We start from the raw sequence: 11,135 nt of genomic DNA, 5'->3' as shown, positions 1-11,135 counted from the left end.
TGTACCCGCACGGGTGTGGTTGGGAAAGAGACGAGAGTACGTGCGTCGTGCATGCACCTCTTCTCTTCGTGCACGTCCCCCACCTACATGGGTGTGTGTGAGAGATACAAACCGCGTTCGTGTGTGTTTTTTGTTTTGGCGTGGGGGTGGGGGGTGGGGTGGGGGTTGATTTCGTGAATTATTTGTGGGAATATGTGTCGATGACATCTCAAACAAAATTTTGCATGCAATGTGTGTGAAATGGAGGCCTATCCATATCATACATAGAGGGTCGGGCAATCCACGAGAAGAGAGGGAGGGTTCATAGCTATCGATAGAGTCGAAGAGAGGATCAAGTGGGTGGGTGCGAGATCGATGAAGAGAGCCATCGAAATTGTGTGTGTGTTTGCAAGTCAAAGATATAGGGCGACTGGCCTACCGGAACGTTAGAGGGCACATGTCAAGTTTGTGTGTGGCAGGGAGACATGACTAGAGCGCTCGATGTATCGGTGTGTGTGGGGGGGAGGAGGGTGGGGGAGGGGTAGGCAGTGGCCTAACTATAGAGGTAGAACGACTTGTATATGTGTTGAGAAGGAGAGACCCAGCTATGTCATCAGGGAGATCGGTCGACATCCATACATAACTGAAGGACGGGAAATATGATGGGACAGAGAGAGAGGAGAGAGGGAGGGAGGGAGAGGGGTAGAGTGCTGGATGGGTGATGGAGATGCCTCTCGGAGATGGTGGGAGAGGCCTACTAGACAAACTGAGGGTGGAACCGCAATGTTATCAATAAGAGTGGGGATGTGTTTCTGTGTGTGCCTCTCCGTGATAGATATGTCGGGACGTATCCATGGATGATGAAGGGGAACCATGTGTTTGGTAAGCAAACCTAACTAGATCGGTAGATCAATTGTTGTTTGTCGGAGGAAGGGAGAGACACAACTAATGAGGTAGATCGATCGACGCGTGGCTAAAACGAGTTATAAGGACCTAGCTAGCTATATGTTTAGCGAGAGATCGGTCGGTGTACGACCGTTTGTTAGAGGCAAATAAGGCCCAGCGAGACGGATAGACAGAGAGAATGGAGCTAGGAGGTGGTGCAAGAGGCCCAACTACGAGCTAGATAGGGGGAGGAGTGTGCGGTTGTGAGATTGATGAAAAGAGGGGCGAGAGTTTACATATGTGTGTGACCGTATGAGAGAAACGAGGCAAGGACACATAAAGGAGGAGATTGAAGGTGTGTGTGTATGTTGTAGGCAGGCATCGCTGGAGAGATTTATCGATCGGTGTTTGTCGGAAAGGAGTTGGGGAGACTCTGGGAGAATGACCTAAAGAAAAAAATGAATGTGCCCGGTGGATAGAATGCCGAGGGAGGGGGAGGGCGAGGAGGGTGTGTGCATGCACGAGAGAAAGTTAGTGGTAGCTACAAAGGTTAGAGGATTGTGTGGGTGTAAGAGACTAATAAAGATCATAATTTGATATGAAAGCGGATTCATATATTTGAATAGGAGATCATATTGTTTTAAACATTTCATGCATGAATATAGCGATGATACACATGTTGTTCACATGTTATACCATAATGTGACAATGCATGGCGTTTGCAACTCATAGCTAAATGACAAACAATCTAAACCATACTATACATCAAACAATCTCACATTTTATTTGAATTTGTGATAATGTGTGGCGTTTGTAGCTTACAACTAAATATCAAACAATCTAAACAATACTATATATCGAACATTCTAACATTTTATTTGAATTTGTGGTAATGTGTGGTGTTTGCAACTCACATCTAAATACTTGTAGGCATAGGGGGAGGGGCACCATACATAATGTGATAAACACATTATACATATGAGACATGGTTTAGATTATGAAGATCTAGCTAGAGCTAGAAATGTAATGTGATTGAAATCAAAATAAAGTGGATTCAAAAAATCAAGTTTGAGTTTATATAGTACACATAGTTCATATGTAACTCGAGACTAATCATGTGGTGTGCTGTGAAGATAATACACAAATGATGGTTTAACTTGACAATAATGATGATTGTAGATCTTATTAAAAGAGAGAAACGAATTCAAATTCTTTGATTTCACAACAATCATTACTGTAGATATTATTCAAATAGAGAAACGAATTCAAATTTAGTTCATATTGAAGCGGTAGTATATACGTTTGGAATGCACTAAAATGTTCATTTGAGTAGTAGGCTGCTTGCATTATACATGTAGCGAAATATTTTAATTAAACATAACATGAATTCAAAGTTTTGAACAACATTTGTAGTGCGCATTGATTTGGTACAGTACATATTAGGCTTGTCCGGAAATTTCAACCCGCGCCTTGTTAGCCCGAAATATTTAAGATATATCTTTGTCTTCTTGTGCTCCGACAACTCTCTCCATCTCAACCCGCGCCTTGCTATTCCGAAATTACAATGCGCGCGAAAACTTCCACCTCTTGTGAAATCCCGACACGTGAAATGCCCGTGGTACCCCTGAACCGAAAGAACCGCCTCAAATTGGTGGGGGTACTTTCGTATATTACCCCACATTTCGGACAAGCGCGTCTCTAAGCCATGGTTCCCCGCTGCCATCCCATCCGCCCACCCATTCATACACCGAGGCCGCGAAAACCTGCGACGAAAGCCCACACCCTACTCCATCCACCACCCAGCCGGAGCCTCTTCCCCAACGACGTCGTCCACAGCAACACCTTGACGTCCCTCATCCACCGTACCGGATGAGGATCTTTCGTCGATCTCGTCATCCCTCCGGTTCAGCCACCCCGTCCTCCACCTCTAAGGAGCTGCCCTGATGTTCCCCTCGTCTTTCGTGCCACCTCCATTCCCACGCCGTCGTCTTCACCTGCACCACCGGAAGAGCATCATCATCACCATTTCCTTGGATGAACCTGCGGCCTAATCGGCGCCACCAAAGCGGTTGTACACTAATCGCCGCATTTTCTTCTTGATTCAATCTCACGGTGCAGCCGACGCTCGGTCCCGAGCCGACACAGCTCGGCTCCATCCACAGCGGCGGCGCCGGCCACTTCCTCCACTACGTCGCTCCCTCGGCGGCGACGTCCACATCAGTAGGAGCTGCTGCTGCTTTAGCTCTCGCTCGCGGTGCTGCTCTACTCTTGCTCTCGGTCCCCTGCCTGGTCTGCTCTTGCTATTGCTCTTGCTCGCCCGGCTGCTCTCGCTCTTTCTCTTGCTTGCGATGCTGCTCCGATTTATCTACACATCAAACGACTGAATCAACTTTTGGGTCAGTCGATTTTCATGGGGTGAGGGGGGGCTCGCCGGTGTGAAGGAAGAACCAGCCGCAACGGGGAGGGGGGCTTGCCGGAGACATACCCTGCTATCTATCTTAGGGTTCAGGGTGGGGGCGGTGGTCGCCGACGGTGGCGGGGTGATGGCGTGGGGATCGTCGGAGAAAAAGCTTGGCACGGGGGGGGGGCTAGAGGGATGGACGGGACGGCGGCGGACCGGCGGTGGGGAGTGTTTCCAGGGCGGGCGGGACGGCGCACCGCCGGCCGCGGGCAACAGGGGGCTGCTGTTTGGCCGGTGGTGGCTGGTGGCTCAGGGGAGTGGAGGTTGAAGATGAACCGCAGGCCCTTGATTTCGTATCCAATGGCTGCAAAATTGACTGACCAGAGATGAAAAAGTCAGTCGACCGAGGTGTAGCCTCACCTTGCTAGTGCGTTAAGTTTCAAAAGCAAAATTCAGTTTCGACACCAAAATTCAGTTTCTACAGTTAAGTTCAGTTTTGACAGTTAAGTTCAGTTTTGACAGTTAAATTTAGTTTCGACAGTTAAGTTCAGAGATGAGCGGCTGATGTATTTTACATCTAGCACTTTGTGGTTATGTATTTTATGTCATGTATAGGAAATTCTATTAGAATTACACTTAGGTTAACGTTGTTCATTGTCTTTCTTGTCCTACTTCAGCCTCGGCGTCATACAACTCACCGGAGCTGCTCCAACAATGAAACCCTCCATCACAGCAGAGCAGTACCTCGGGCTCCATCTCCAGACGCCTAAGAACTTCTTCCCCTCCTCCGACAGCAAAGTCAGCCGGAGCATCCTCACCGGCCAACCCAATCACGCTGAGAGTGACATGGCTTCGCCAAAGAGGTTGTACACTTGTTGCATCTCTTTTTTACTCTACATGTTATATATAGTGTCCACTGAGCACACGAATTTGTTCATTTAGTGTCTCCTTGAAAGAAAAAAGTAGGAATTTTAAATTTCACTTTTCCTCCTTTTCAAATTCCTATTCATGAAGCACAAGACTAAGAGATAGTAGCATAATAGCATTATAGCCGTATGTTTTCTTGTGGTTTGACTTAATCTCGCCATGCTTCTTTGCATCATGTGATCTTCCAATTGTTGTGAATCAAACACCCAGATTGGCAGAAATCCTGTGTTTTTAAGTTCTCTGTTTTGCACGTGCATTCCTATCCTATTCCTGTATATTTCCTATCCCTGCATTGTTGGAATCCTCCAATTCAAACGAGCCCTTACAGAATTACTTCTCTTATAGATAGTTGTCAAAGAAAACCTTGCATGGTTTGTCCCTCTCCTGCTGCACCGTCGTCCACCCCAGCTCAGCTGCTCCAACGACAGAAGGGTCCAGCACAGCAGGGATCCAGCCCCCAGACTATCTTTCGCCGCCTCAGATCTTCTTCCCCATTGCCGGCAGCCATGAAAACTGCATTACCATCATCAATCGAGCAGATGACCTCGAGGACTACACGGGTCCGCAAGAGAGGTCGCACTCTTCCGTGTTTGCTTACGTTATGCATCGCTTAATATTACATGCTACTTTATCGTCCTTTTCACCGATTAGACTGTGAGTCAGCTCCAAACTAATGGTCAAACATGAGTTTTTAAATGGTTGTGGGGTACATATCGGGGCCGCTATCAATAGTATCTATCTACTATCTGGTTAATCTCCGGTGTCTACTTTGAGTTTCATGTTGGGTCGGAAACAAACAGTAAAGAAGCCATTATCTGTACTTTTTAACTGAAGCCATTATCTGACTGCTATTATTGGTTTTGGGTCTATCCATAGGTTGCTACCATCACTCTGCATTTCTGGATGCACTCCTTACATAATCTCACTATGTTTTACTCCAATGCATGACAGTTATGTAAACAATGTAACTGAACATGTAGAGTAAAAGAGATGAGCCTTGCGTGGCAATAAAATTTCATGCAGACGTCGCTCCATGGTAGGCGCAAAGGCAGCCCCCCTGCACGCATTTTGGACTGTAATCGAGAGGAAGATATCTGTTCCGAGGGGGATTCAAAAGGAGAAGACAACACATATTTACCCCCTGAGGTCTTCGCTCTAACTTGGCATGCTGATGTTGGTTATATCATGCATATGGTGTCTTGCATTACTTACTTTATACATCAAATGTGTCATCTGCTTAGTTTAGACATCCTTTGTGCGTATGCCTTCTGTTTAGTTTATTCATCGTTTATGTGAATTATGCAACGACATCTTGTTTCGCCAGGCAGCATATATGTGAATTTTGCAAGGACATCCTGCTTAGCCAGTCATCTTATATGTAAATTATATCAGGCCATCCTTTTTTGGTTACATACTACATTTGTCAACAATGTTAGTACATTCAACTGCTCTTCGTGTGCATCAGCCATTTCACACGGTGATGGCAAATTCTGGAGTGAAAACAAGGTCTTCAGAGCAGACTATGATATCTAACAAAGCGCATATCTCGGTGGTTACGGATAGCCCCTCAGATGAGGATTCAGAGACAGATGACCAGTCCTCTTCCCCCCCCCAAGGTGTATGATCTAACTTGGCAGGGTTATGTTGCTCATATCGTGCGTATGGTGTCTCGCATTGCTATGTCATTTGATTAGTTTAGACATGCTTGTGTGAATGCCACCTGTTCAGTGTCTAATTACCATATATGTGAATTATGCATTGCCATCTTGTTGCATGACATTATATATGTGAATTATACAATGCTATCTTGTTGCAAAGGCATTATATAGGTGAATTATGCAATGCCATGCTGTTTAGCCAATCATCATGTATGTGAATTATATCATGCGATCATTTTTTTGTATTACGTGTTCCATTTGTCGACAACGTTTGTATATTCAACTACTCTTCCTGTGCATCAGCCATTTGAAGTGGTGATGGAAGTATCTGGAGTGAAAACAAGGTATTCAGAGCAGACAATGCTACCTGCTGAAGCAGACATCTTGCTGGTTACAGAGAGTTCCTCAGAGGAGGATTCAGAGACTGATGACCAGTCCTATTTCCCCCTGAGGTCTATGCTCAAACTTGGCAGGGTTGTATTACCCATGTCATGCATGTTGTCTTGAATTGCTTAGTTTTTACATCATATATGGATTGCCATCTGCTTCTTTGCTTACTATATAAATCATATATTTGAATTATATCATGACATCATGTTTACATAGTACATACACATCATCTATCTGAATTATGGCATGGCAACCCATTTAATAAAGACAACATATAGTTATATCGTCTCATCCTGTTTAGTGTTTACAGTCATCATATTTTGAATTATGGCATTCTATCCGTGAATGTATGTGAATTATGGCATGCCAACCTATTTAATAAACACATTATATAGTTATGTCATGCCATCCTATTTACATAGTCTCATATTGTGAACTATGTCTCTCCATCTTTTTTAGTTAGCCGTCATAATGTGAAATTGTGTCATGCTTTCCTGTTTAGTTAGCCATCATATATGTGAAATTGTGTCATGCTATCCTGTTTGGTTAGACAACATAAATATAAATTATTTCATGCCCTCTTTTATTCCTCACTATCCATTGCACATGTCTATCATACAATGTCTATACTTTCAATTACTTTTCTTGTTTATCAGCCATTTGAACTGGAGAGCGTGATGGCAGTATCTAAGGGAGTAACAATACGGTCTTCAGAAAAGATAGTGCTACCAGTTGATGCAGATAGAACCACGGTTGTACTTGCCCAAGGACTAGATCCACCACACATAACCTAGACTCTCACAGATTGTACCCCTACCCAGTTGGACAGAGAACCAGCTACACCCCTTCCAACCCAACCCCGGCAGATAGTAACCCAGTTCTAGTTGACACAACACCGTCTCCACCACAGAGCACGCAAACACGAGCAGTTAGTAAGGGAACTGCAGTGCCCAAAGCATTAGGACCACCACTCCGAATCCCAACTCAACGCTTAAAGGAGAAGAAGATTTGTTCTCAAGTCAGGTTCTGTAGCTATGGTTCACACTCCTTTGCTCTTGCATTACTGTATTTACTCATACCAACTATTTTCAAATTTGAAGGATGGAACTGAAACTCGAATGGCGCAACAGGTATGTTTTAAACATGTTTCTTTAACTGGTTTGCTGTTGTAACCTGCTCTATGTTGATTTGAGTTTCAATTGACTAAACAGTTATGTTCTCATGTCATGCACATTACAAGTGTTGTTATTTCTCTATAGTTACCCACACTTATATTCTATCTATTCTGCTTTGTCTTGAACAAATATTATTTCAACTGTGTCTCTATCTTGATTTTGCAACAAAAACTAGAATGATATAGACCATAAAGTGACCATGGTACATAGATATATGTTTGTTGCATGTTGTTATCCTGTCCACTTTACTATTGAACTCATTTACCAAAATGAGTTTCATATACAACATGGTAAACATGTCATGTGTCTGCTTGTTTCTCTTTTAGAATGCGGACAAAATATTGGAGAACAGTACCGCGTTATCCAATGGTAAAGGAAGTAATGCTGATAAGGTTCAAGATAGTGAGACACCCCTGTTGGTCTCCAAGAAAGCTGATAAAAACTATCGTGACAACAGTGAGAGAACCCAAAAGTCTTGTCTTGCTGTAGTGTTCGAGTTACTGGCCACTACTGCTGGCACAAGCTCTTTGAACTCGCTGCCTGAATCAGTTCGTCTTCTTGAGTCTCGACTTCAAGTTGAAAGCCATCAATCAGATGTGCTGCGACAGGAAGATGAAGGACTGAGGAAGTCCCTGCAGAATTCAGATGCATATTTCCTGGTGCAACAGCAAGCGCCGGAGGATTTAAGCGCCAAACAAGAGAAAGTTAATAAGCTTGCTAAGCATCTTGCCAGCATTTTGGGTACCCAGGATATTGTTTCTTGAGATCTTCTGAAGTTGTTTCAGTTCTGGATTTGTTTTGCTGCGGCGTTTATTTGCGCTGGTCGCCAACTTTGACAACCAGTGTATATGATATGCTGCTTTGTTCCCTATATTTGCATTGGTGGCAAACTTTGATGCCTAGTGGATGTAATATGTGTAATAGCCGTGATAGCCTAGCGTTAGTTGCTTGCTTATTTATTTCCTTGTTGTCTTGTTTATTTGTTTGCTTGTAGTCATTGCAGTTCTTTTTCCGCGGTTTGCTAGTTGCTGCAATAACCTATTTTTTAAAACTAGGCCACAATAACCATGGGCAAATATTTACAATAGTGACACTGGGCCTCCTACTGGCTGTAGAAATAGTGAGCCTTCTACGGGCCATAGAAATAATGGGCCTTCTACGGGCCATAGAAACAATGGACCTTCTGCGGGTCGTATCATCAATGGGCCTTATACGGGCCATATGACCGATTGGCCAAACATGGGCCAAACAGGCCTCATTATGGCTGTAAACGGGCTAGAGTTGGAATCGTCTGTGAATGGGCCGGCCATAATGGGCCATCATTAATAGGCTGTATTTGATGATGCTATGAAAATGGCCCAACGTATTAATGGAGCACAAACGGGCCGACTGTAACCACGGGCTGAATTTGGCCCAGAAGCAGAAAATGACAATAACGGGCCGTAATTAAACGAATGCTGGAAATGAACCCAAGAATAGATGGGCTCTGAGAAGGCCGAAAGATAACATGGCCAGGAAACGGCCCAACGGAGTAACCGGTCGTTAATGGGTTTAAGGTGATAGACTGTTCATTACGGGCGAGTTTCACCACGGGCCGTTAATGGGTGTAAAGTATTACACTGTTCATTACGGGCCAGTTTCACCACGGGCCATTAATAGGCCAAGATTTACAAAGGGCCTCATATGGGCTGAAAGACGTCATGTGCCATACATGGGCCAGAAGTGAAAACGGGCTGGAATCATATTGGATGGCCCAGATGACGCTACTGGGCCTAATTCGGATAGGGCGTAACGGGCCTTGGGTTAGCGGGTTGTAAATGGGCTATATGCGAACAAGCCATTAACGTGCTTTCCATGGGCCTGCCAGCCACCTTTTGACCAAGTCAAACGGGCTGGCATTTTCACGGGAATGGGCCTCTGTTGGGCCGTGCCACGTGTCAACGTATTATAGTCGCCTTCCGTCCAATGAGTGGATGACATCTGTCCGAACGATGAGCCGACACGTGTTTCCTCCAGCCAATGATGATTTTACACGTGGAAAATCCCCATTGCTCTGGGCTGTCAACGGGTTATCGGATCCTAAACCCGACCCGATAGCTTAACGGTGTTCCGTTACGGTGGATGCCACGTGTCGGTCACCCTTAACGAAAACACTTCTGTGACGCGCGATTTATCGTCATGGAAGTGGACACTTCCGTGATGATAATTTTGGTAATGTCATGGAACACTTCTATGACAACACAGGTATGACTATCTTGATTCTGTCATAAAATTGTCATGGATGACAAAAAACGCGACCTACTGTGACAAACACGTATCATCACGGAAGTGTATTTTTTTTGTAGTGTTAACTTGGTAGTGTGATGTCGTTTGCATCTTGCATATGATTTATTTCTTGTAATCATCACATTTGTTTAAACGCCGGTTATGACGAGACACTGTTAACTTGACAGAGTGATATTTGTAGCATCTTTCATATTGTGTCTATCTTCCATTACATTGCTTCTAATTTATTGAAATGCCTTCAACTTAGTTTGCACATCATAGTTCTGATTATCTCATGTCTTCCTGTTTTCGTACATATTACATCCTCCTATCATGTGGTTGTCTAACATCAAAGTTTAGTTCGTCTGTATCACAAATCAATTTGTTCTGAAGAACTAAATTTTTATTCCTTTTTCTTGTCGGCTCGACTTAACATGGCATAGAGAAAGAGGAAGGACCACATAAAGACAGGGGATGGTGTTAATACTAAGGACACACGAAAACTGAAGCGGCTGAATAATGCGGATTCTGCTAGTACTAATGGTGCAATAGAAGGTAAAAGTCCAGCGAAAAATTGTACAAACGCGGTATCCCGTGCTACACGAGCTGCAAAACAAGCCAAACAGAAACTAATAGCTGAAACCAAACATGCAGAGACAGCCCTCCTGTTGCAACACCTTCCACAGTACCAATAGCTGCACAAGTTACTCATTTGTCAACTCAGCTAGTAGCACATTCCCAAGCCCCCTTGCCACCTGACACAACTTCCGAAGCACTCTTGACACAAGATGAGTTGGCAAGATCAGATGAATCTTGTGAGATTCGACAGCTAGAAGGTAGATGCTGGAGTCAAGTTACAGTTGCATGCTTGTTTATATGTAGTCTCACAGTTTGATGTACACTAACACTTCCTATGTTTGTTGTTGGACTAGCACCTGGGCGCAAGAGGAAACAAACAGCGGGCATAATGCTCGAGAGGTTAACTAAATCTAGAGGAGGAAGAATGGAGATCCATTTTGAGGCAGGGTTTAAGAGGCCACATGATGCTACAGATTCAGCCAAGTTAGTATTAGAGGCAGCGGTTGCCGTTAGGTGTCATGCACATATCCTCCCAACATGGATTAAGTACAGGAATGACAAAGACGAAAACCAATTCAACACCTTCCTTGACCATTTATCTGTATGTATGGTTATGTATGGAAACTAGTAATATTGTCTTGATCTGTCCAATACTTTCTAGGTTGCTGATAATGAGACTACCATAATTTTAAACAGATGAGGTCCAAGTTGGATAGCCAACATGATGCAACAAGACAAGCTTGCACCCATGTTTTGAAGGCAAGGCTAAGAGTGAATTTCAGCAGATAGTCTACTCTGCGACAGTATCGGTATAACTTGAAGAAAACTCACTTTGAAGGCAACGCTAACAGTGAACTTGCCCAAACATCTCCAGTA

The sequence above is a fragment of the Triticum aestivum genome, chromosome 3B, assembly GCF_018294505.1.
Source record: "Triticum aestivum cultivar Chinese Spring chromosome 3B, IWGSC CS RefSeq v2.1, whole genome shotgun sequence".
Classification (NCBI taxonomy): Eukaryota; Viridiplantae; Streptophyta; class Magnoliopsida; order Poales; family Poaceae; genus Triticum; species Triticum aestivum.
This window is presented reverse-complemented; position numbering follows the sequence as displayed.